The following is a 27,066-nucleotide window of genomic DNA, read 5'->3' on the forward strand; positions in this document are numbered from 1 at the left end:
TGGAAAATGTTTAAGTCTATTATATGGAATATGATGCATGCACCCCAAAAATAAATTCAGTCATTATTTACTCACTCTCATGGAACACAAAAGGTGAAAATGTCAATAATTTACTCATTTACTATAATTCATTCTTTTGCCTGCAAATACAATGGGGACTGGAGATTTCAAAATTCAAAAAGGACACACAAGCATTATATAAGTATCAAAATTGCAGTCCATACCAATTGTGAACTATATTTAAAATCTTCTGAAGTCATTTGATAGCTTTGTTTGACTACAGTTCGAAATTTAAGACGATATTCACTGATAATCTTCACCTTCAGGGAACTGTTAGATATCATTCCACAAAGTGATGATGTCACGAACCATTACATGGTAACTTGCATATTACATACCGCTGTAATATGTCATGCTGCGCCACGTTATCGACCAGGTAGAACAATTCTTCCATCCACCATAGATCATTTCTCAAATAGCTTATCTGATCTGACTCAGCTGCTGCCTGAACTAGGGATGTCCCGATCCGATACTCAGGATCGGTATCGGCTCCGATACTGCCATTTTTGCGGGATCGGGTATCGATCAGACATCGATCAGACGAGGCCGATCCAAATCCGATATTGTGGGTATACTATTATGTGTTATTGTTAAGCCCCACAAAAGGCACAAAAACATTCTAAAGTACCATAACGTTTTCGTGCACTCTATTATAAGTGTTCTGAAGCCATTATGTGAGAGAGAAATTAATATTTAAGTCATTAAATTCAAGATCACGTAAACTTTTCCCTCTCGCGGCTGTCAGTCATTCTCCATTCAGCATTCAAACAGCGCGTCGCGTTCGGTTACAGTCAATGATGAAACTATCTTCAAGATGATTCAATGTTAATAGTATTATACTTGATCTGTAAGATAAAGGTCTATGTTTTCGCATATAACAACTTTATCTTGCTGGACTTTATTGCTGTAACTCAATCGTGTTACTCTCTACCGGGTGTCGGACGCTGTCGGTTTGATCCATAGGGTTTGATCACAACACTAGAGTCAGAGCACTATAATTGTTCTTCACGCGCACAGTAACTAAAATTTAAAACTGTTAAAAGAAAAGGCTCAATAAACGATTGCATAGATAGATACTGTATAATACACTGTCCATCAATATGTATCTCCGTTGTGCTTTGAACTTTTCAAAGCGGACTCGACGCGCTGCGTGCTGTAACTCCACGTGGCTTCAAGCGCATCATTCTCCGCTCGGGATGCGCATTCGCGCTTTGTGCCGCACTGTATTGAAGCCTTTCATATCATAATGCAATGACGCAATTAAAGCTTATTAACATTAATAATTATTAATGTTGCTGCCTCATTAAATAGCTGTGCAATACACTTAAAACATGTCTCAATTTTATAGCAGATTTAGCTATATCTAAAATAATTATCTTTTTCATTTTTGTTACCCTTGTTTTTCATGAATGTATTTTACAACAATAAGAAGAGCAATGTGTATTATCCACTAATCTAGTTTATAATAGCATTTTTGTCATAGATTATGATCATATATTTTGGGGATTTGTTGTTTATCTTTATAATGAAGCTGTCTGTATTAAGTAGATTGTGTTTAACACACACAAGAGTGATAATCAGTTTAACACAGTTATAGAAATTCTACTTGATTTAAAAAACAAAAACTGTACTGGTATTTACAATGTAGAATGCTGCTGTTTAAATTGTTTTAACTTTAAACCTGTTGGTAGCTAGCTAGCTTTAAGTATTGAAGTATCTGTATTTTCTTTCATTTATATATTTCTTTATTTTTTTGTAGTGTTTGAATAAAGGGTGGCAATCTTTCATAATCAACTGTTGTTGTGGACTATATAGGAGGTATATTTTAGGTGGCTAATTGAGAAAATTGCTATATTTTTTATTAGTTTAAGAATAAAATAAAAATATCGGATTAATATCGGTATCGGCAAAAGCCAAAGCTGCGGCATCGGTCTCGGTATCGGAAGTGAAAAAGTGGTATCGGGACATCCCTAGCCTGAACCCAAACAAACAGATGAACTAGACGAATTAACTAGCACTATGAGCTCCATTCTCTCTAGAACATTGGCTATTGTTGCACCCATTAGATTAAAAAAGGTCAGAGAAAAAAGTATAGCACCATGGTACAATAATACTAGGTATGTTTTAAAGAGAGAAACCCGTAATTTAGAGCGTAAATGGAAAAAAACTAATTTAGAGGTCTTTAGAATCGCGTGGAAAGACAGTATGTCACGTTATAAAAAGGCCCTTAAAACGGTCAGAGCTGAGCACCTCAGCAAACTAATAGAAAACAACCGAAATAATCCAAGGTTTTTATTTAATACCGTGGCTAGACTAACAAATAAACTGACGTCGTCTGAACAAAATACCTCGTTACAGTTTAGTAGTAATGATTTCATGAACTTCTTCACCGAGAAAATTGAAAGCATCAGAATCACAATCGTAAACGCTCAATCTTTGCTCGCGCCTTATAATTCAGCCGCAATTATCACCCCGCAAGAACAATTACAATGCTTTACAACCATAGAACAAAAAGAGTTAAATAAACTTATCACTTCATCTAAAACAACAACATGTCTATTAGATCCTATATACCAACTAAACTATTGAAAGAAGTGTTACCTATAGTGGAAGAGCCTCTCCTCAATATTATTAACTAATCTTTATCTTTAGGTCATGTTCCAAGAACGTTCAAGCTGGCAGTTATAAAACCTCTTATTAAGAAACCACAATTAGATCCAAATAACCTAGCAAATTACAGACCCATCTCAAATCTTCCATTCATGTCAAAAATATTAGAAAAAGTTGTGTCCGCTCAACTCGCCTCTTTCTTGCAAGAAAACGACATCTATGAAAAGTTTCAGTCTGGATTCAGGCCACATCATAGCACTGAAACTGCGCTTGTTAGAATCACAAATGATTTACTTTTAGCTTCGGACCAAGGCTGTATCTCAGTTCTAGTTTTACTTGATCTTAGTGCTGCGTTCAATACTATAGATCACACAATACTCTTAGATCGACTACAAAATTACACTGGTGTTCAAGGACAAGCATTAAGCTGGTTCAGGTCATACTTATCTGACCGCTACCATTTCGTCTACTTAAATGGAGAAAAATCGATCATAACTTCGGCAAACTATGGAGTGCCGCAGGGATCTGTGTTAGGCCCTTTATTATTCTCAATATATATGCTGCCACTTGGTAATATTCTAAGGAAACATGGAATTAGTTTCCATTGTTATGCCGATGACACTCAAATATATATTTCATCACGGCCAGATGAATACGCTGAATTATCCAAATTGACAGATTTTGTTAAAGATATAAAAGATTGGATGACGCGTAACTTTCTTTTATTAAATCCAGACAAGACAGAGGTAATACTTATCGGTTCTAAAAACCGTCCACAAAACCTTTCACAGCACGACTTTAACATATTAGGATGCCCTGTTACTTTATCCGCTACAGTAAAAGACCTGGGTGTTACATTAGACTGCAACCTGTCTTTTGAAAAGCATATTTCATATGTTACAAAAACAGCCTTTTTCCACCTTAGAAACATTGCTAAGCTACGTAATATGCTATCAGTCTCTGATGCAGAAAAGTTAGTTCATGCATTCATGACCTCGAGACTAGATTACTGTAATGCTTTATTAGCTGGTTGTCCTGCATCTTCAATAAAGAAGCTAGGGTTAGTCCAAAATGCAGCCGCTAGAGTTCTTACTAGATCAAGAAAATATGATCATATAACACCGATTCTATCATCACTTCATTGGTTACCTATAAAGTTCCGTATTAATTACAAGGTCTTGCTTTTGACCTATAAAGCTCTAAATGGTTTAGCTCCAGTCTATTTAACGGATCTTCTATCGCCCTATAATCCATCGCGCTCTTTAAGATCAATAAATTCGAGGCTTCTGGTCATTCCTAGGATATCCAGATCCACCAAAGGAGGGAGAGCATTTTCACATTTAGCTCCGAAGCTCTGGAATAGCCTTCCTGATATTGTTCGTTGCTCAGACTCGTTCTCCCAGTTTAAAACTAGACTAAAGACGCATCTATTTAGCCAGGCATTCATATAAATTTTTTATCTTACAGTTACTGTAAATTCGGCCTCTACTTCATAAACGCCAGAGGAGAACTGGCCCCCGACTGAGCCTGGGTTCTCCCAAGGTTTTTTTTTCTCCATTGGGTCATCTGATGGAGTTTTAGGACACCATCGGGTCACTTGATGGAGTTTTTCGGTTCCTTGCCACTGTTGCCTTTGGCTTGCTCAGTTGGGGATATTCAAATTAAATGACCCATCATACCACTGATCAGCTCTACCAAACTTGGATGTCTTTTTCCAGTAATAAACAAACACTGTTAAGTTGTTTTGATTGATACTGTGAAGCAGCTTTGATACAATCTGTATTGTGAAAAGCGCTATATAAATATATTTGACTTGACTTGACTTGACTGTTAACCGCTGCTAATGGGACTGTCATTGAGTTTCTCAAGAAACGGATCAATCTAAATCATGGCCGAATCCTTGTGAACCAGATCAGCCAAATTACTGAAAAGATCCAAATTAAAAGAACATTTTATTTATGAAACAGACACATAATTACATTTTTATTCATAGAAAAAATCTTGTAAACACTTTGTTCTTCTCCTGATACAAATACAGCTCACCACTTAGATGTCACCGTCTTATGTCACGTCAAATTCAAACTTGAAATGTTTTTTTTTTTTTGGTGAGCCATTAGCTTGGTGAAATTACAAGTATCATTAAATTGTTATTGTCTTTATTCATTATCTTGGAATACATGTAAAACTGCTTAAAAACAATAACTTGTTGAGATTTATAATTGGTAAATAGAACATTAATTACATAGTTAAGGTAAGAATAAAAAATAGAATCTCTTTTTATGTAAGGTTTAACCAGGAAAATGTGACAAAATTAAGTGTAACTGGGAAATGAATTTACATTTACTATATACAGTATATACTTTGAAGCTTAACAACCCCTGACATCATTAACATTATATTGAAGAGAGTGGCCAGGATATTCTTTAAAATATCTTCTTTTTTGTTCCACGAAAGAAAAAAAGAAAAACTATCCCTTACTATCCCCTATTGGGTGAACTATCCCTATTGTTTGCAGTGGTAATGATAATGGCACAATGTATCCTTGTGCATATCCCACGTTGTTCTAAACATCCAACACCTGCATTCAGCCAATCAAAGAGAGGATGCGGAAGACGGGCTGCAGTGCAATTCAAATGCAGAAAATAATGGAATTGATGTTATCGCTAAGACCCAGACCAAATGCAATTAGAAACAGTCCTGACGATTGCTTTTTTTCCATATCTTTTTGTTTAGCTTTCTTTTCTATCTTTCTTTTTTCCATTTGTATCTAAAATAAAATACCTAATTAGCACATAAAGCCAAGTGTTGTAATATACTAACATGTACACAATTCAGGAATGTACAATCAGATTGGCTTTAAGAGCTCCACTTAGGTACATTTAATTTAGATACAAATGGAATTAAAGAAAGCACCTAGAAAAGAAAAACGAATTCCCTTTGTAAAAAAACACATCTTTCTTTCCTTTATAAATACCTCTTAAAGCACACTTTAAATTCTAAAGCACATCTAAAAAAACACTTAAATATGGGATGTCTTTATATTTAAAGGTCACTCTGTGCCTCAACTGACAGTGACTAAATTCACCACTTCTGAAACATTTAGTGTGTATATCTGTTTGTAGTGTTGAATATTGAAAACATAGCTGAACACCTAGAACACTTTACATAGTAGTGCAAAAGACTGAAGCACGTGCACCTTCAATATTCTCAGTTTCCTTTCATGTATTTCCTGCTGCTAACATATCATTCGTAACGGATCATTTGTAAATGCTCTTGTGTATCATTCAGATTGCTTATACCGTGAAGCGGTTTTATCACAGGTTTATTCGAAACATCATGTGTTTGGCGTTTGGGTCCTATCTACTTGCTTAAATACAGAAACACACATTATGTTTTATAAAAGCATACACATTTTGTCTTGGGACAAAGGATAAAAGCCTGTTTCTCTGGAAAGACTTCAACTTCATTAAGATTCACTATGAATTGAATCAGCCTTAAACACATTTTTGATAGAAGAATGGAAGCCCGTCTCACAAATAATACAGTTAATCTTACTTTTAAATACTTTTAAATTGATGCATTAGCAGTTTTTATACTCTTGAATGTGCATTAAATGAACTAAGCATGACAAATACAGTTTCTTGAGCACCAGCATATTAGAATGATTTCAGAAGGATCATGTGACTCTGAAGACTTGAGTAATGGCTGTTAAAAATTCAGCTCTGCCATCACTGGAATAAATTACATTTTTAAAATATATCAAAATACAGAATAAGCATTTTAAATAGTAATAATATTTCACATTATTACGTTTTTTTTACTATATATTGATCAAATATAGCCTATATAGTAGATAAGAGCTGTACTAGCATGATTGGAAATGGACCAAGTTGGCTGCTGAACGACCCTTCAAAAAAATGTCCCCTTCCCTTCAAAAGAGAATTCGCCCAATAACTTCACATTCATATCCTCATCCAGCAGCGGTAAGCCAGCGTATAGATTGTGTCTGGTTAAACTGAACTGTGGGTGGTTAATGAATAAGATGCAGGTGTTTTTTCGCCCCTTTGTGTCCTATCTGATCTGTTCATGTAATACTTAATGCATGTGCATAATGAAGATGATTTTGTTCTCAGTTTAATTGTTTTTTGATTGATCAGAATGAAAATCCAATATACTCAACACAGAGACATTCAAAGAGACACAAATCTCTGATAGTTCATCTAAAAACCTACAAAAAGTGCTGTTGCAAGCAGCATGAGAAGGCATTGAGGGTTAATTAGGGAATGGAAGATTTAAATGAGATTGGTTTGGCTAATATGATTTCTGGAGCGCAATAAAGGCTGCAAAGCAATTTAAAGAGAGATGTTCTTTCCCCTCACATCAGCACATGGGTGCCAGCTCATTAATTCTAAAACAACCTGAGTATCAATTAAAGTAGTATTTACCAATGTGATAGAAGTGTCAGCGCTTGTGAGATGGCTGGAGAAGCAAGGAGCAGAGAGCGGAGGGAGATGGATTGTAATATCAGATAGAGGAGATCTGTCGAAATCCTGACAGTTCGTCAACCCTGTGGCAGTTCTCCAAAATAACATGAGTAAATTCCCCAGATTCTCTGACATAATAAAAGTGAGGGATGCACATGCTCGGACGATTACGGTATTCGTCAAAAATCACATTCCGTGACAGTTTTCGGAGCTAGGGTTGTGTGTTTCTCCTGTGTAACTCTCCCTGCAGATGTCCGTGATCTATATTGACCAGGCTGATTAAATCAACATCGAGTAAGAATTGAGTAAGTAATTGTTTTTTCTTCCATGTTGTCCACTGAGATCAGGGATGGAATATTTGATTGTGGAGAGAGAGAGATCAGTATGTAAGGGATAAATGCACAGTCAGTCTGTCATTACCAGAAAGGTATCTTTATGAGAGTAATTTGAATCATTCAACCTATTTGCTCACAAATGCTGATTCATTCATTAACGAAAAACAGTGTGTGACCAACTGCGAGCGAGTCATTGAATAATTCATTTTAACAGATTTGTTCAAAAATGTAGATTCAGGAACGAAACAAGTGAATGTCTTTACTGAATAATTCACTCAATTTTTTTTTTTACCAAAACACTGAATCATTCAGCACATGAAACACAACTACTGTGCTGTGAGTTGCAAAGATGCACAATGGCTCTGACCATAATTAGTTCCGTTGTTTGAGGAAAAACAGACCGAGAAACCAGCAAGATTGTGTTTAAAAATGCAAATGACTCAATATTAACTTCCTTTTTTAACTGTTTTATAAACGCAATATAAAATACTTGTGTTGGCTCCTTATTCCAATAACTACAAAGTAAGTAGTTCCACACACAAGAGGATCTTTTGGGGTGCTTTTTGGTTTTTCCTTCCTTCCTTACATACTTGTCCATTGAAGTGTTGTATACATTTGATTCTAATTGGTCCGTTATGGCATAATGTTGGTAGATATTAAAGAAATATCACATATTGCTCACATAATACCATGACTTAGCAATCAGAATCAAGTATTCCAGAAATGCAGTGTAATGATATCTCAGTATATATTTTTTTTCCGTATATCAGGATTGATTTAATCCTGCAGGGGTCTCGCTAGACTGAGTCAATAGTGAACTTTTTGGCAAAATGCTCATCCCTAAAGCTGCATTATGAAAAGTAGACATGCATTATAATAGAAAGACGGGTGAAAAGAGAGACGATGCCAAACATTGACTCAAATTTAACACCTGCATGAGTCTTTTCACCCCCTGAGCTGCATATAAACCCCCTGTGTGTGAGAGGAATCATTTATGATACATTACACAGACACAAACACACACATTTATTCCAGGCCAGCACAGATAGCCTGGGGTGACGATTACTCCAACACCACCAAATCAGCATTTAATTGCTATAAAAGGCCAAATTAGCAAACATTGTGTTAAGTAGTTCACAAAAGACCTGGAGAGAGAGAGGGGGAAATAAATGGGGGTGAGTGGAGAGGAAGACGGGATAATTAATCAAATTATATTCGTAGAAATGCTCTGGTGTTATTTGGCAAAAGATTGTATTGAATGGTATTGTTACGTCCTTAGGGACGTTTAGAGTGTTTTTGGGTGTGTTCTGTGTTTCTTTTTTCGGTTCCTTTTGTCTCTCTTACCCCGGATTTCCACCAACTGCAGAACGGCTGCGGATCGGCTCCGCTGCGTGTCGGATCCGTGCTCCGCCGTCCTTCGATACCTACCAGATACGGATTTGTTGCGGAACGGCTGCGGCCATGACTGACAGCTGAAGTCACGAGGACACACGATATCTCGCGAATTTCCACCAACTGCGGAACGGCTGCGGATCCGCTCAGGAACGGCGGCGGAGTCAATAGGTTTCCATTAAAGTCAATGTGTGCATTTTCACTGACTGCGGAACGGCTGCGTTCCGACTCCGTCCCAGCTCCGGCGTCCCGCAGCCCTCCGGAGAAGATACGCAGAGTTTCTATTTTTGCCGGATGCCGGAGAGCGCCGCAGGAAGTCGAGCAGAAACTAAATAAAACATCCGGTAATTTCCAAAATAAAAATATAGTTTTCACTTTTCCAACAAGAACAATAGTTAACTTTATTTACACAGCCTACTACTTTCCCAATACATTCAAAAAGGAACCCAATTAAATAAACATTTAGCATTTTATAAGTTGATTATATTTTAGGGGTGTGACGAGATCTCGTGCCACGAGATCTCGCGAGACTAAATATGACGAGATTTCTCGTCGAGTGAAAAAGCTGTCTCGCGATATCCCCATTAATATTCCACCGCTACACTCACATTCGCCTAAACTATCGTTTTGTTGTTTTTATAAAAAAATAAAAACCATTATAAACTAATGCAAAAGTCTGCTCTGCTCATCCAGCGCGAGTTGCCGTTGCAATCAGTGCAGCACGAATCACAGTTCACTGATCGCATGACGATGGCGGAGGATTCGTTGCGCAACAGACTAAAACGTCTGGTAAATGTCTTATCATTTAGAATGCGCGCTCAGCACCGCTGCTCCCTATACGCGCGGTCACGAATTTGTAAGTGAAAGTAAAACACAAGCTCCCTGATGTGCATTGCGCACAAATTAGGCTGCATACATAAAATAATCCGTCTCCCAATACCCATCTCTGGACTGTTTATTTGCGGCTCTGGTCTCTGTTGGCACTGCGAATATTGAGAGAGCACTGTAACGTACAAAGGACAACAGACAAGGGAGGCTCCGTTTCTGAACTTATAATCGGAACGCAAGAACAACTGTAGAGACAAACAGCCTCGTTTCTCTCGGCCTTTTCCGAACTCACCGCATTAACCCTATAACTGCCGGTGCAAAATAAAACCGCAATTTCACAACAATTATAAAGAGTCTGTGTGCTAACTTTGATTATGGTTGCACTCGCACTTATTGTTTGCACTTAATAAGACTAAGAGAAAACAGTTATTTATTTTTGTTATTTATACGGTTTTTATTTCTCTGTTAAATGTGTGTTAAAAGGAGTTCAGTTAGGAGGTCACACACAGCCTCAATCAGAAGTTCTGAAAGCTCTTAAATGTACAGTAAGGTCTGAAGAGACTAATGTGAAATTATACAGGAGAAAAGCCAGTCAATAAAAACCTTTTACAGTGCTTGAATATTGTTTTCTTTCAATGCATTTGATAATTCATACTCATAAAGTAGACCTGAAATGACATGCATTAGAAGATTATTAGTTAAAACATTGAAAAATGCACCTGCATACTATTTTTCCAGCCATGAATTTTGTCATTGAGGATTTCTGAAAAATTGTGCAAAAATCTCGTCTCGTCTCGTTCTCGTGAACCCAATCTCGTGTCTAGTCTCGTCTCGTGAGATAAGCGTCTCGTCACACCCCTATTATATTTAATTATAAATATAGTATTAGAATCACAATAATCTCCACAAAAAAGGGAGATCAGCTGCTGATATTGGTATAGGTATTGAAGGACGGCGGAGCACGGATCCGACACGCAGCGGAGCCAATCCGCAGCCGTTCTGCAGTTGGTGGAAATCCGGGGTTACTTTCACTAAACAGGCTGTCGCTGATTGGCTGTTTTGCCTGTCAGTCATCCGTAATGAGTGTGCCCTGTGAGGCGGGATCCTCATCATCCTGATGCTTGACACCTGGGGAAGCGTTACTTAACGGACATGCTACTGCCAGCGTGAGGGAGAGACTTTTTGTTTTTGATTTTGCCTTGTGATGCGTTTTGTTTCTCTTTGCTTGATTTAGTTTTGTTAAGTGTTTTGTCTGTCATGTAATCTTGCCCTTTGTTTTGAGTGCCCAAAAAGGAGAGGGGATAGGTAAGGCCGTTATGTGACATACATTTACACATTTAGGTTGATTTTTGTGTATACACACTAGGGGCTCGTTCTTCGTACGTTGCTTAAAACATTCGAGATCAAATGAGACATCTAAGATGATATTATCGTGCTTATCATGATCCGGCTAATTGGGTTCTTCGAACACACCTGTTGTTTATGATTAGTATCGCTGGATTGAGTTATCTGAGATAATTGCGCGTTCATGCGCTGGGTTAAAAGGGGATATGTATCGATAGTAGAAACATTGATCAGCAACGCTGCTATTGGCTGCTCACCGTGGCCAAAGAGCGCGCTCAGTTCTCTTACGAGAGGTTCTCTCGTATTGCGTAAGCTAGCTTACGCTGCGGGAAAGATTCATCTTTGCTGAGATATTGAAGCCAAAAAATTATTTCATAATTTTGGATCCATACACAACGCAGTTCCTCTGCGGCAGACCTAGAGCGGGCTAGCTAGCAGCTCATTGGTTCGCTCAGAGAGAACTGCTTAAGCCTATGGGAGAGCAGGGCTGAACCCGCTTCCAATGAGAGGCGCCCGCGCGCTCATTGCGTCATGACCCGCCAGAATGGGCGTGGCCATGGTGTATATAAGGCGCTCTCCCAGGCTTATATGTTGATTCATTTCATCTTCAGCAAGCTGCACGCTTCTGCTGTTCCTGAGAAAAGCCATCGCCGTCGAAGAAGGCATCCTCTAGCGAGCTCAAGGACCCTGAAGAAGCCGGCCGTCTTCGCCACCTTCAGCCGCCCAGCAAGCTAGGCCATCCGACGATTGTATCCTTTCTCTATTTCTAAAAGAGCCGAGCGTCTTTTTAAAGATGTCTCGTTTTTCCTGCGGCTCTTGCCGCGCTCGTCTCGAGGACGGAGACCGCCATGTCATCTGCGCTCTCTGCTTGGGACTCGAGCATGCAGAACTCGCCCTCGCTGATGGAGGATGCGACCTCTGTGAAAGCCTGCCGTTATCGTCCCTGCGGGCACGACTTCTGGCAGTGAAAACCGCTCCCGCGCCGCCTATTCTCTCGCCGCGTAAAAAGAAACGCCGCTCTCAAAGGCCGCCGGAGCCCCCAGCGGAAACATGCGGGCCGCCGCCGCCGCCTCCCGCTTCCCGCTCTCCCTCCCCGCCCCTGCCGGACATTCAGTTGCCGCCGAGTGGCCGCTCTGTTGTTTCCGATGACGCCGCGGAGGAGAAGGACTCCTGTTCACTGCTCGCTTCTGACAGTGAAGACTGGTCATCTCTCGGATCCGCGAGAGAGTCGACGGGGACCCGCGCCGGGATAGAAGAGGAGCTGATGCGCCTCCTCTCACAGGCCGTCGAACGCCTCGGTCTCGAGTGGTCTCCTCCACCCGAGCAGGCCCCGAACCGAATGGACGGTAGCTTTTTTCATCGGCGCTCGACCCCCGCGTGCACCCGGGCCGCTCCATTCCTGCCTGAACTTCACGCAGAGCTGACAAAATCCTGGAATGCACCGCTCTCGGCTAGAAATCGCTCCGATGTATCCGCCTCGCTGCGCTCGGTGGACGGAGCCGCCGAGAAAGGCTATGCAGCCATGCCGCCCGTCGAGGACTTGGTCGCCACACACCTCTGCCCGCCCTCCGCTAGATGGCGTTCTTCACCCACGCTTCCTTCGAAGGCTTGCAGAGCGACCTCGAGCTTTCATGCTCGCGCTTACGCCGCCGCCGGTCAGGCCGCCGCTGCGCTTCACTCTATGTCTGTCCTCCAAGTGTTACACAGCGATATTCTCCGTGAATGGGCCGAAGGCGGTAGAAAACCCCCCCCCGCCGTCACGGATTTGAGAAGTGCTACGGATCTCGCCCTTCGCGCCACTAAAGCCGCCGCACAAGCTCTGGGGAAATGCATGGCCAGCCTTTGTGTTGCTGAGAGACACTTATGGCTCACGCTCGCCGACATGGGAGATTCTGAGCGCGCCGCGTTTCTCAACGCGCCCCTCTCCCCGACGGGCCTGTTTGGATCTGCCGTCACGGGAATTGTCGATCGCTTTTCTGAAGTACAGAAAGCTTCTCAGGCGATGAACTTGTTTCTACCCCGCCGCGCTAGCTCTTCAGCGGGCCGCTCTCACGAGCCCTCCGCCAGAGCCCCATCACAGCGCCCCCCTCCGCAGACTCAAACAACTCAGCGCAGTCAGAGCGGCCGCCCTCGCCCTCGCTCTCGCTCTGACAGCCGCCGCAGACCGCCGCCCCCCCGTGGCCCGCGACCCAAGATCACGCTGAAGCCTGATCATCAGAAGTCTGCCTAACAATGTCAAGAAAACGACGGTGCTCTCCCGCCGCGGCCGGACCGCCGTCAAAGCTTCGCCCTCTGCCAGTCCCCGTTATTTCGCCGACTGCTGTAGTGTTGACCGCCACAAACAAGCCGGTGTCCCAGCCCGCTTGCGAGCGACAAAAAGCCGTTTTTACGGCTACCCAGAGAAATCTCAAAAAGAGAAATTTTGCCAGTTGTGTAGAAGATGTGCCCACAATCATGTGTTCACCCATACACACAAGCATAACATATCCCGTGTCTCTATCAGAGCCCCATCACATGAAACGGGCACAGCCCGCTCTAATATCAGAGAACATAAACACGCCCACGAGCTCGTGCACGTGTCCCCTCTCTGCTCGCTCTGTGTCACGGCCCATAGACTCCTCTCTGAGTGCAAATCCCGTTGCCACACACATTCAAAGCGCGCCCACACACTGTGTCCAGCCCGCTATGTGCAGCAATCAGGGCAATACAGCCATTCGGCCACTAGCCGCATGCTCCAAAGCGTGGGAAGCCATTCCAGGCATTTCCCCGTGGGTGTTAAGCATTATAAAGAACGGCTACCTGCTACAGTTTCGCCGCCGCCCGCCTCGTGCGCGCGCGCAGCTCGAATCTTCTGTCAGCCCGCTGGCCGCCGGCACGCTCCGCTCAGAAATTGCGACGCTGTTGCAAAAGGGCGCGATAGAGAGAGTCCCGCCATCTATGACCGAGTCGGGGTTTTTACGGCCGTTATTTTCTGGTTCCCAAGAAAGACGGCGGCCTCAGACCGATCTTAGATCTCAGGTCTTTGAACAAAGCGCTCATGAAGAGACCGTTCAAGATGCTCACTACCAGGAAACTCCTCGCGCAGGTGCGCCAAGGGGACTGGTTCATATCTCTAGACCTGAAAGACGCCTATTTTCAGATCCAGATAAATCCCCGTCACAGGCCATTCTTACGTTTCGCCTTCGAGGGTCTTGTTTATCAATACGCCGTTCTCCCGTTCGGCTTATCTCTGGCGCCCCGTACATTCACGAAGTGCATGGATACGGCGCTCGCCCCCCTGCGAAGCCAGGGGCTGCGCATTCTGAATTATCTGGACGACTGGCTGATTTTGGCCCAATCACAGACGGAGCTTCTGTCGCACCGCGCAGTTCTCCTCGACCATTTGGAAACGCTGGGCCTCTCTGTCAACTGGACAAAGAGCTCCCTTCATCCCAGTCAATCGATTTCCTTCCTAGGAATAGATTTGGACTCGGTCACGATGACGGCTCGCCTGTCTACACAGCGCGCGCGCAGTGTTCAGCGTCTAGCCGCCTCGTTCCAGATGGGCACCCGCAGGCCTCTGAAAACTTTTCAGAGGATGCTGGGTTACATGGCCTCAGCCTCCGCTGTACTTCAGCTGGGCCTTCTGCACATGCGCCCGCTTCAGTTCTGGTTGAACAGCCGTGTACCCCACCGCGCGTGGAACACGGGTCGCCAGCTGATCAGGGTTACGCAAACGTGTCTCACGGCGCTGCAGCCATGGACAGTAGCAGAATGGTTTCGTCTAGGCGTCACGATGGGGACCTTTTCCTGCCGAAAAGTCATCTCGACAGATGCATCCAACACGGGTTGGGGTGCAGTCTGCGAGGGCTCACCGGCCTTCGGCCACTGGTCGATTCAGGAAAGCCCATTACATATAAACTGTCTGGAAATGCTGGCGGTCGAGAACGCGCTCTCGCACTTTCTCCCGCGCATCCAGGGACACCACGTCCTGATCCGTTCGGACAATATGGCCGTGGTCTCCTATCTCAACCGTCAGGGCGGTGTCAGATCCAGAAATCTCTGTCGACTGACGCACCGCATTCTAGTTTGGTCTCAGAGCCGCCTGCTCTCGCTCAGAGCGACGCACGTGCCGGGCCATCTGAACGACGGTCCAGACATACTGTCCAGGAACCTCATCTCCACAGGAGAATGGTCCCTGAACTCACAGACGGTCCAGTTACTGTGGCGACTATTCGGCAGAGCAGAAGTAGACCTCTTCGCGTCAGAAGAGAACGCTCACTGCCCAATATATTTCTCGAAGAGCGAGGACGCGCTAGCCCAGGAATGGCCTCGCCGCCCGCTCTATGCATTCCCTCCGATCGCTCTGTTACCACAGGTAATTCAGAGGATCAGGGACACACGCCACTCGGTGCTCCTCATAGCCCCGCGTTGGGAGAGTCAGAATTGGGTTCCGGAGCTCACGCAGCTGTCACAGACAGCCCCGTGGCCCATCCCAGTCAGAGCAGATCTCCTCTCTCAAGCTCGCGGCACGATCTGGCACCCCCATCCACAGCGCTGGGCGCTGCATGCATGGGTGATCAACGACTATTCGTTGATTTGCCAGAGGGAGTAAGAAACACTGTCATACAGGCTAGAGCACCTTCCACGAGAAGGCTCTATGCGTCTAAATGGTCTGTGTTCTCAAAATGGTGCACCGACAAACAGCTGGACCCACGGTCGTGCGAGGTGCCGTCTTTGCTTGTTTTCCTTCAAGAGATGCTGGACAAGGGCAGGTCCCCCTCCACTCTCAAGGTTTATGTGGCAGCCGTCGCGGCGTTCGCGGAACCCCGACGCGCTCAGTCATTGGGCAAAGACGAGTTAGTCATCCGCTTCCTCAGGGGAGCTAAGAGGATGAACCCTCCGCGGCCCCCGTCGGTTCCGGTTTGGGATCTTTCTATAGTCCTTGAAGCTATGAAAGCACCCCCGTTCGAACCGCTCGTGTCTGTGGATCTGAAATACCTCTCGCTCAAAACCGTTTTCCTGACGGCTCTGTCCTCAGTTAAACGCGTTGGGGATCTTCACGCGCTCTCATCCAGCGCCGCGTGTCTTGAGTTTGGACCGAATGATTCGATTGTCATTCTCAAACCTAGGCATGGCTATGTCCCGAAGGCGATTGGTACCCCGTTCAGGGCTCAGATTATCTCCCTATCGGCTCTGACTTCATCCGATAGTGAGCGCGATGCCAATCTCCTTTGTCCGGTGCGGGCTCTGAGATTGTACACTACGCGCGCTGCCGCGTTCAGACGCGCTGAGCAGCTTTTCGTGTCGTTTGGGGGGCGCACCAAGGGTCTGGCCGCCTCAAAACAGACACTGTCTAGATGGATAGTGGACGCTATCGCCTCTGCTTACGCATCTAAATGCCTGCCCTGCCCTCTGGGCATCAGGGCGCACTCCACTAGAGGCATGGCCTCATCGTGGGCATGGTCCTGTGGAATTTCCATTCATGACATTTGTGTGGCCGCGGGATGGGCCTCCCCGTCCACTTTTGTCAGGTTTTATAACTTGGAAGTTCCCGCCTTGCAGGCAAAATTACTAGCTGTCTGACGAACAGCTCTCTAAGAAGCTGCATTTCTGGAGGTCCCTCACAACCGGTTCGCCCCTTGTGCTCTCCTGTAATGCTTATACACTTCATGTGCCCGCTCTGCTGGCCCCATACATGCTTATGTGTACACTTCATGAGCCCGCTCTGCGGCCTCTTTGTACATTCACTCCACGTTAAGAAATTCCCCCGGTATATCCCTGGGTTTTTCATGAGTGGATTCGTAGCGCGCACGGCGTTGGCCAGGTGTTCCCGCAGCGTAAGCTAGCTTACGCAATACGAGAGAACCTCTCGTAAGAGAACGAATCGGTTACCTAACGTAACCTCGGTTCTCTCTAGAAGAGGGAACGAGTATTGCGTTCCCGGCCGTGCTTGCGCTACTAGCGTTTCGCTTCACGCTGAAATAAATCAACATATAAGCCTGGGAGAGCGCCTTATATACACCATGGCCACGCCCATTCTGGCGGGTCATGACGCAATGAGCGCGCGGGCGCCTCTCATTGGAAGCGGGTTCAGCCCTGCTCTCCCATAGGCTTAAGCAGTTCTCTCTGAGCGAACCAATGAGCTGCTAGCTAGCCCGCTCTAGGTCTGCCGCAGAGGAACTGCGTTGTGTATGGATACAAAATTATGAAATAATTTTTTGGCTTCAATATCTCAGCAAAGATGAATCTTTCCCGCAGCGTAAGCTAGCTTACGCAATACTCGTTCCCTCTTCTAGAGAGAACCGAGGTTACGTTAGGTAACCGATTCGTTTTACTCTGTCTGCAGCAGAGCAAGAGCTATTGCTAGAAGGTTATGCTGAATTTGAAAACTTAATTACAAGTTTTCACCTAAAATGTGCAAAGCCAGGAGAGAGGGCTGGCAAAAAGTAGCCAATTAAGTTTGTAGTTTAGATGTTTTTATCACTTATTACAGTATATATATTTTTTATTTTAATAATTTCTAAATAATTAATAACTTTGTTCATTGTAATGTCAGTCACCACCCACTACTAGAACATGGGAACAAGTAAAAGTGAAGTACTAGAATATTCTACATAATGGTAATTTGTACTATAGGCTACTATAGTCTCTTTTAAAAAGGCACTGTTAATAAATGTTTGCTTGTTTATAAAAGCAACCAAGAAAAAGGCTGAGAAAAAAAGAAAAGAAAAACAAACAGGTGGTGGTCCTGCACCCCCACATTATACCCCGGCAGAAGAGCTGGCCCTTGGGTTGAATGTGAACCGACCCGTCCGGGGTTCAGCTCTTCCTCAGACACACAGCAGGGACCAGTAGCAGCAACTCCTTCATTACTGGTAAATGAACTTTAAATGATCTTACACTGTAAAATATTTTTTTGCTGCACTATAGGCCTATAATCCCAATGGCTGGTCCAGTCATATCAACTGTTAAACCTTGAGTAGGCCTAGTGATGAATTGCTTACTTGTGAAAGTGTGCATGTGTGAAACTACATGTAGCCTAGTTAATAAAAATAAAAAAATGTTGCCATGAGTTATTGATCACATTTCCCCCCAGTGTACTTCATTGTAATGAAATTGTGTTTTCCTCTTTTGTGCAGTTTTAAACACCAACACATTTATCTGTTCCAAGTGGCTGAACCATGTGCAGTAAGTGGACTTTTCCAAACTTTACATCAAAAGGGAAGAAAGTACAACACTTTGTAATGCCCATTTCCCCACCAATGCACAGGACAGTGAAGAAACTCTCTCAGATGACTGTCTTTTGGAGAAAGTATCTTTAAATAACTTTACTTAATTTACACTTGAGTACCTATTATTTCTGAATGCAATATGTGTTGCAGGACTCCACATCTACAGAAAGGCCTACAGAAGAGTCTGCACAAAGCAGTTATACAGAGGTGGGCAGTGTATACTTTTCCTTTTATTTTTTGTTGCATAAGGCTTGTGTTGACAGGTTTAACCCAAGCCCCCCTGCCCCTAGAAAATAGAGTATTTGATCAATTTAAATAAAAATTCAAAGAACTAAGCATATTTGTCTTGTCTTTTATTAAACATTTAATGAAATGTTTTATATTTTTGCTGATGGTGGAAATGTTGTGTAATATGGCACATGTAATGTCACAGGCCCTGTCAAGTGCAACCCTCAGGCTTTTCAGACACTGAAATCTTCCCTTTAGTTGGCCAAAGTTCATTTCATTGTGACCTTGTCCTGGCTAGAGCTGCATTGTAACTGTGTATGTAATACAGTGAGCTTGATATTTATATTTTTCCTTACCATGTTCAAGTAATGGGCATAAATGTGAATCTCTGTGCTTCCACATTTGTGATATGGAACACCATCTAGAGATTTTAGACTGTCAACTGCCTTTTTTTAAAATTTGATACAATATTACTAATCTGGAATATTAAGAATTGTAATAGTAACTTGGCTGCACATTTACATTGTGATCCCCCTTTCTGTTCACAAAATCCCCTTCATAGAGGCCTTGATGGGAACATGTGTGCAGTCTATTGACCAATCACATTAGTGAAGCCTGAGGGACATATCTGTGTCATATTAATCGGCATGTTCATGATTGCATGATCTTCATTAAAAAGTTATAATATACCTGCGTTGGCAAAAAAAAACAAAAAAAAAACCTGCTATAGCCTACAACCTTGGGTTTAAACTGGCTTGGAAATGCCACAAAAAAACCACCCTAAAAACTGCTTGAGCGCCAGGGTAAACTTTGTGAATGACACGACGACAGACAGCACTTATCAAGTTCTCCGCATCTCCAATAGTTTAAAGGAAAGAGCCACTCGCAAATAATATCAGGACAATGCACACAGTTTGTGCTGTTATTAAAGGCCGACTCCGACGAGTCGAACATTTAATGTGTGTTTCCAAAAAATAATTGATGACATCCTCACGAGTCATGAGAAAAATTATATCTCTCAAAAAGTACACTATCGCGCTGCGTTAAAAGACTTCCCGTATCACCTCCGCTTATAAAGCCGCGATCTAATCCTGTTTACATGAAATAAGCCTGCTCGCGAGCAGGTTCAAGCTAGCGCACCTGTTGCTATGACAGCAAGTCTAGGATGAGCTTCGAAGAACCAAACAATCCAAGATCATGCCAAATCGCCAACAATCAAATCCAGCTAACTGAGTTAGCGACGTACGAAGAACGAGCCCTAGGTTAGGGATTTGTGCCACCCTCTGTATTTTTGTTTTCGTTAGTTAGAGTAGTTTAGTTACGACGTCAAGGACGTTGAAGACTTTTTCTTTGATCTTTTTTTTAGTTCAGTTATTAGATTGAAATGGTTTAGTTAGTTTCTTTTTGATTGTTATTTTGGTTTGTTTGGCACAATCCAGTTTTTGCTTTTTACTTTTTAAAAATTGGCAATTGTACGGTCACCAGGGTTGAGAGCCATTCAGAACTGAATTCAAAAAATGGCAATTCAATTACTGATTTGAATTGATTAGAATTGAGGTAAGAAGGATATAAAATTATGATTGTAGAGATATGTGTCAGAACTGCGAACGAAAACTCAGGGAGCGTAAATGAAAACTCTGGAAGCGCATTTGTAAGTTTAGATCAGCGAAAGAAATATGAGAAATAGTTAGCAAAACATGCAGTGTATTAAGAACGAAGTAAAAAAAATGTGCCCGCGATTTATTCTTTTTCAGTTTCAAAGATATTTTTTTCAGTTTCAATTTATATTTTCATCAGTTTCTTGAAAAGTTACTTTCATTATTATTGGCACAAAAGTAATCCCATAGTTTTTCTGTATGAATTACCCCAAAACATGTCAGCATACACAATGAGTTATTTTCAGAAACCTCAGACTGTATAATCACTGTTTGAAATGGAAATCATAGACATTTATAATTAAATCTAAATTAAAAAAATGCATGCACGCACACACTTCAATTCTATGTGATGAGGTATGTCAAAACTTAAGATACTATCAACACAATTAACAGCAATTAAAACATTAAATTTTTAATTTATATCTACATTTATATCTTTATTTAGAAATACAGTATATCAGTATATATATAATATTAAGTATTATATATATAATCAGTTAACAAAAGCATTGTAAATGAATAAATAAATGTGTAAATTAAAAAATAGGCACAGTTATGTGGCTTTGAATTTCTTTCACCTAGTCTGTTGTTATTCCAATTAAAAGTTCTGCATATGAATTGAAAGCGAGCAAATTAAGAATTTTGCCCCACTCTTGGCTACTAATCTGCATATTCTTCTAAAAGTTAATCTTTAATGGGTGTGTTTTGCTGAGAAGTAATGACAGGATGTTGAAGACTGACATAAAGCATGAGTACATTAACCTGGCTTGCAACAGAGAAGAAATTTTTTAAAAAGAGGCCTACAAAAAGATCCCCAGCCTGGTGGCAGACAGCGGGGGAATGGACTGACTGAAAGGAGGGGAAGGAGGTCACATCACAAGCTCCTGTCTAAGACTGACAGACAGGCTCTTGAGTGCTTTTCAATACCAATGGGGACTGGCTAGTGTCCCAGTGTGCCAGACCATGCACAATGTACCAGGCTCTCCCCCACAGCTACATATGTAACACCGGTTCGATTACAGACGTTCCTGCCACTCAAGCTTTGAGCCATTACCTGCCGGTGAGCCAGGCGTACTTTACAAGAAAGGCCAATACTCATTCCCAACACGTGCTGCAGCCTTAGATCTTCCTGAGATATGATGAGACATCCGCGCACGTCAAAGGAAGAATGATATCAGAGGAGTAAAATGTCAAGCCTTGCATTTGAAAGAGGTTCGGAGTGGGTTAACTGGCTTTTTCCCTACAATGTGTTTGCTGACATGGTTCATGTCAAGTGTTTACAATCCAATAAAAAGACAACAAGCTTAAGACAGTAAGCTTGCACTAAAACTAGACAACAATTGTCAATATTTGGACAGAAATGTTCTACTTGTTCAATGTAGATCAGTGCGTTACGTTTTTGTAACTTTTGACATATCAAAGACAGCATAAGAGGAGGAGAAATTAGGTTTACTAGCCTAAAAACTAAATTCTGGTGTGATTTAAGCTGGAAAAACAACATTCATAATACCAGAATTTACTGCTAATTTAAAATGTTATCTAAACAAACAGTTTATGTAACCGGAGCTGTACTTTTTTGCCTGTTTCTTACACAGAAAACAGTTGCTCGGGAGAATTAGCAGTTAAAGAGACTTTAAATTTACATTTACATATCCCGTATTTCCATATGCCTTTATTTCTAAATAAAGTCATGACCTTGGTGTTGCTAGCACAATAGGAACACTTTTACACTTTAGATTAATCTGCACTTCAAAAGACATCTATAAATAGTACAGCTAATTTACAATGACAAAATCATGACATATACGGTACATGGCAGTAACATAAAAAAAGCAGTAAATAATGGAAATAAAATTAATGGGGAGAGAAAAAGAAAGAGAAAGAAGGGAAAAAATTAAATTAAAACCCTCACAGCTATCTGGTTTAACGAAGGGTGTCAAATCAGCTCCTGGACAAAGCTGACCTTTAAGAGAGGTATTTGAACGAGACACCGTCTCACCAGCCTCACTGTGATGGAAGCAAGGCGCTCATATAGAGAGTTGGACTTTTCCAATTAACAATCCAGGAGAAGTTGCAAATTAGTAGTGCACACATCATAGATGAACAAAAATAAACTGGATGTTCTGTGTTGATTAGTGAATGTGATGTACAGAAAGGTAGCATGTAAGTGCGTGTTCAGCAGCCAAATTGAAAAAAGAAATGTTAATTTATGCAATTAATTTGGACTGTTTACCATGTAAAAATAATCAAGTCAACATCACCTGTTCGGTTACCGACATTCTTCAAAATATCATATTTTGTGTTCAGCAGAAGAAAGAAATTCATACAGGTTTAAACAACTTGAGGATGAGTAAATGATGACAGAATTTTCATTTTTAAGTGAACTATGCCTTTAACTCAATCTGCTTGCAATGAAATCATTCTCTATAGGGCACAGCTGACTGATTCCTGCTCTATCAGTAGCCAATGAGCTCACTGCTCAAACTTGCAGTTTCAATGCTTTCAGAAACCCCCCACCTAGCCCAGCTCCACCTGTATAAATCTGCCATGGGTAATTCATGTATGTTATATTGTACAGCAGCAGTGTCTCACTTGCTCACCGCAGCGTGTTGTGCATGGATTGCCAGTAGCAAGTCCTGTACTTGCTCTGCAACAGCAGCAGCAGCAGATCTATTCCGCTAAGACCAAACATATCAACATTGTCATATCCATTACCATGCTAAACACTCAGAAATGTGTCATGACAGAAGTATAGTCATGTAAAAAAGAAAGTATACCCTTGAATGTTTTTTTTTTTTTTTTTTTACATATCAGGACATAATAATAAAAAATCACCTGGTCTTTGGCAAGTACTTTGAAGTCCTCTGTTCCTTTGAAGTCAACCATTCTACAGTGAGGAAGATTATTCACAAGTGGAAAACATTCAAGACAGTTACCAATCTCCCCAGAAGGGGACTTCCCAGCAAATCCACCCCAAGGTCAGACCGTGCAATGCTCAGAGAAACTGCAAAAAACCCAAGAGCTACTGTAAATCTCAGACTCAACAGGCCTCCGTTTAACATCTTAAGTGTTCAAATTCATGACAGTGGAATTAGACAAAGACTGAACAAGTCTGGCTTGTTTGGAAGGGTTGACAGGAGAAAGCTTCTCTCTAAAAAGAACATGGCAGCACAGCTTAGGTATGCAAAGTTGCATCTGAACAAACCATAAGACTTCTGGAACAATGTCCTTTGGACAGACGAGACCAAAGTGGAGATGTTTGGCCATAATGCACATCACCATGTCTGGCGAAAACAAAACACAGCATATCAGCACAAACACCTCATGCCAACTGTCCATCATGCTGATGGAGGGCTGATGATTTTTGGCTTGTTTTGCAGCCACAGGCTGGGCACCTTGCAGTCATTAAGTCGACCATGAACACTTCAATGAACTGAAGCAACGTTGTTAAGAAGAGCGGGCCAAAAAAAAAGAACGATGTGAGACTGATAGAGTCATATAGAAAGTTATTACTTCAAGTTAAGGTGGTTCTACAAGCAATTAAATCATAGGTTGTACTTAGCTTGCCAGTTATTGTTCATCTGAGGTTGTATAAAACCATAGAATTCAAAAGAGTGATTTACATTCTATAAAAGAGATTTACATTCATATAGTTAAATACAAAATATAAATTGTATGTATATACACTCACCGGCCACTTTATTAGGTACCCCATGCTAGTAACGGGTTGGACCCCCTTTTGCCTTCAGAACTGCCTCAATTCTTCGTGGCATAGATTCAACAAGGTGTTGGAAGCATTCCTCAGGGAGTTTGGTCCATATTGACATGATGGCATCACACAGTTGCCGCAGAACTTTTAGTACCGTGAACTCATTGTCATGTTCAAGAAACCAATTTGAAATGATTAGAGCTTTGTGACATGGTGGAAGTAGCCATCAGAGGATGGGTACATGGTGGCCATAAAGGGATGGACATGGTCAGAAACAATGCTCAGGTAGGCCGTGGCATTTAAACGATGCCCAATTGGCACTAAGGGGCCTAAAGTGTGCCAGGAAAACATCCCCCACACCATTACACCACCACCACCAGCCTGCACAGTGGTAACAAGGCATGATGGTTCCATGTTCTCATTCTGTTTACGCCAAATTCTGACTCTAACATCTGAATGTCTCAACAGAAATCGAGACTCATCAGACCAGGCAACATTTTTCCAGTCTTCAACTGTTCAATTTTGGTGAGCTCTTGCAAATTGTAGCCTCTTTTTCCTATTTGTAGTGGAGATGAGTGGTACCCGGTGGAGTCTTCTGCTGTTGTAGCCCATCCGCCTCAAGGTTGTGCGTGTTGTGGCTTCACAAATGCTTTGCTGCATACCTCGGTTGTAACGAGTGGTTATTTCAGCCACTGTTGCCCTTCTATCAGCTCGAACCAGTCTGGCCATTCTCCTCTGACCTCTGGCATCAACAAGGCATTTCCGCCCACAGAACTGCCGCTCACTGGATGTTTTTTCTTTTTCGGACCATTCTCTGTAAACCCTAGAGATGGTTGTGCGTGAAAATCCCAGTAGATTAGCAGTTTCTGAAATACTCAGACCAGCCCTTCTGGCACCAACAATCATGCCACGTTCAAAGTCACTCAAATCACCTTTCTTCCCCATACTGATGCTCGGTTTGAACTGCAGGAGATTGTCTTGACCATGTCTACATGCCTAAATGCACTGAGTTGCCGCCATGTGATTGGCTGCTTAGAAATTAAGTGTTAACGAGCAGTTGGACAGGTGTACCTAATAAAGTGGCCGGTGAGTGTATATGTATGTATATAAATATATTTTTTGTATTTATAGATATACATATATATATATATATATACATATATATACATATGTATGTATATAAATAAAAAAAATTGTATTTAACTATATGAATGTAAATCTTTTTATGTAAGGTATGCACAGCACGTTTGCATGAATATTACCAAAGGGCAAACTGCTTCCCCTGCATTGATTTTTCCACAACGGCAAGTAAGAAATAGGCTGGAACACGTATTGTGCATTTTAAAACACTGTCTATGTGGAAAAAGAAGACTTTAATGGTTTCATTTAAACCGGTAACAGGGTTTGGATGAATTATGCACAAAAAAAAAGAATCTTCAAAAGAGTAAAAATTTCATTCATTCTCCACAGTCTTTAATTTCCCTCTGGCTTAATCGGTGAGGCCCATGCAAACTAAACATTCTGCTCCCAACTAAGTCCCGCATGCCCACAGGTGAACATTGTCTGGGCTGTTCCAGGCCTATATGACCTCCTGCAACCTACAGCAAAAGGGAATTACAGAATAAAGAAATTGTCCAAGGCCAGGCAAATTGAAATAAAATGAACAATATCTGGCATTTGCCTGCTCGAGATCCAGAAAGTTGGAGGCAATCAGAGCTGTGATAAGTGTACTTGGAGAGATGCACGGATAAGGAAGCTAATTTAATTAATGAGTCTAGTTCCCCTCTTTTCATTACCACCCTCGTTAAATGTATTGGGGCATGACAACATGGCAAATGGGAAATGAGATTAACGCTGTCAGATTCATAGCCCTCACCAGACTAAGCTAATCTCTACGCGGGCATTTAGCGTTTCCTTGTCTTACACTCAAACACAATCTCGCAAGGAACACACACATGTAGTCCCATACCCTTTTTCCCTCTCTGTGCTGAAATAATGAGGTGGTGATTAGCTGGGGTCTCTGCTGGGATAGAGGTGAGGCTAATATCTGGACCCGGAGCTCTGCTTCCAGACTTCTGTAAAGCTCTGATAGAGACACATGCTGGGCTCAAGCCAAGCACATCCACCTTATCAGCACACAGGCCCTCCCTGAAATACAACTAGAAATACTAACTGAGGCTGACTGACATTGTACATCAACAAAAAGGTCTAAAACAGGACAGAATGAAGAAATGCAATGGGTCTCATTCACTAATAATTGCGTACAAAAGCGGCTACACTAGAGTGTATGCTACATCACAGAGGGCTGTGAATCCGTTGATTTCAACGAGGATACTGTGTCAGAAGGATGCAATCCCACTATTTTCAAAATTCCTTATGCAAATTTTCACAGAGATTCACAACAGGGCCCGTATTCATAAAGAATCTTAATGCAAAGAGTAGCTCCTAGCGAAAAAATTCTAAGAAAATTCTCAGAAATGTGGGCGTTTACTCTTAAAATTAAAGAAAAAATCCTAGTAAAGAAAAAAGTAATTCAGAAAGTATCTTAACCCTTAAAAGAGGTCTTAAGGTCAAAATTGTTAGGAGTACGGACGAGGACTTTTAAGAGGCTTAAGAGTTTCTTTAGCAGAGGAGAAAATGGCAGTAAGACGAAGAGGGAGAAGAAATGTGTTGCAGACAATAGATGACAGTGAGTTAATAAGACGCTATAGATTGACACCCGGCCCGAATTTTCCTTTAAGGATGGCCTTGTGCACTCTAAAAAATGCTGGGTTGTTACAACCCAAAGTTGGGTCAAATATGGACAAACCCAAATGTTGGGTTAAAAAAGTAATTAAAAATGTACAGTTGAAAGTGAAAGTTGAAGTTGGGTTAAAATTTTAAATTACATTTTTAACCCAACATTTGGGTTTGTCCATATTTGACCCAAAGTTGGGTTGAAACAACCCAGCATTTTTTTAAGTGTGTTCATCCACTATCTGGGCTAACAGTAAACACTGTTCCTCTGTCCAGTCGGGCTTTCTCGTCCTTCTTGGTTTTGATTCCATGTTTGTTACATTAAAACCAACATTCAAACCACCACTTAAATAGCCAGCAATCAGTGTAATTGGAAAGAGTGGAGCAATTTTTATCATTCTAAGCCAATCAAATACCTTATAGGAAATGAACAGCATGGTAAATAAAAAAAAGGATTTATATACACAT

At 42.1% G+C, this 27,066-nt stretch overlaps 1 protein-coding gene across 1 annotated transcript in view; it reads right to left on the minus strand.

Annotated features, from left to right (window-relative positions):
* The window catches only part of si:dkey-112m2.1 (transmembrane protein 132C), a 175,211-nt gene that overhangs the window by 72,508 nt on the left and 75,637 nt on the right, over positions 1-27,066 (minus strand). The gene's annotated exons all lie outside the window — the stretch shown is intronic.

The sequence above is a fragment of the Rhinichthys klamathensis genome, unplaced genomic scaffold (genome assembly GCF_029890125.1).
Source record: "Rhinichthys klamathensis goyatoka isolate OS25496 unplaced genomic scaffold, OSU_Roscu_1.1 h1tg000270l_1, whole genome shotgun sequence".
Taxonomy (NCBI): Eukaryota; Metazoa; Chordata; class Actinopteri; order Cypriniformes; family Leuciscidae; genus Rhinichthys; species Rhinichthys klamathensis.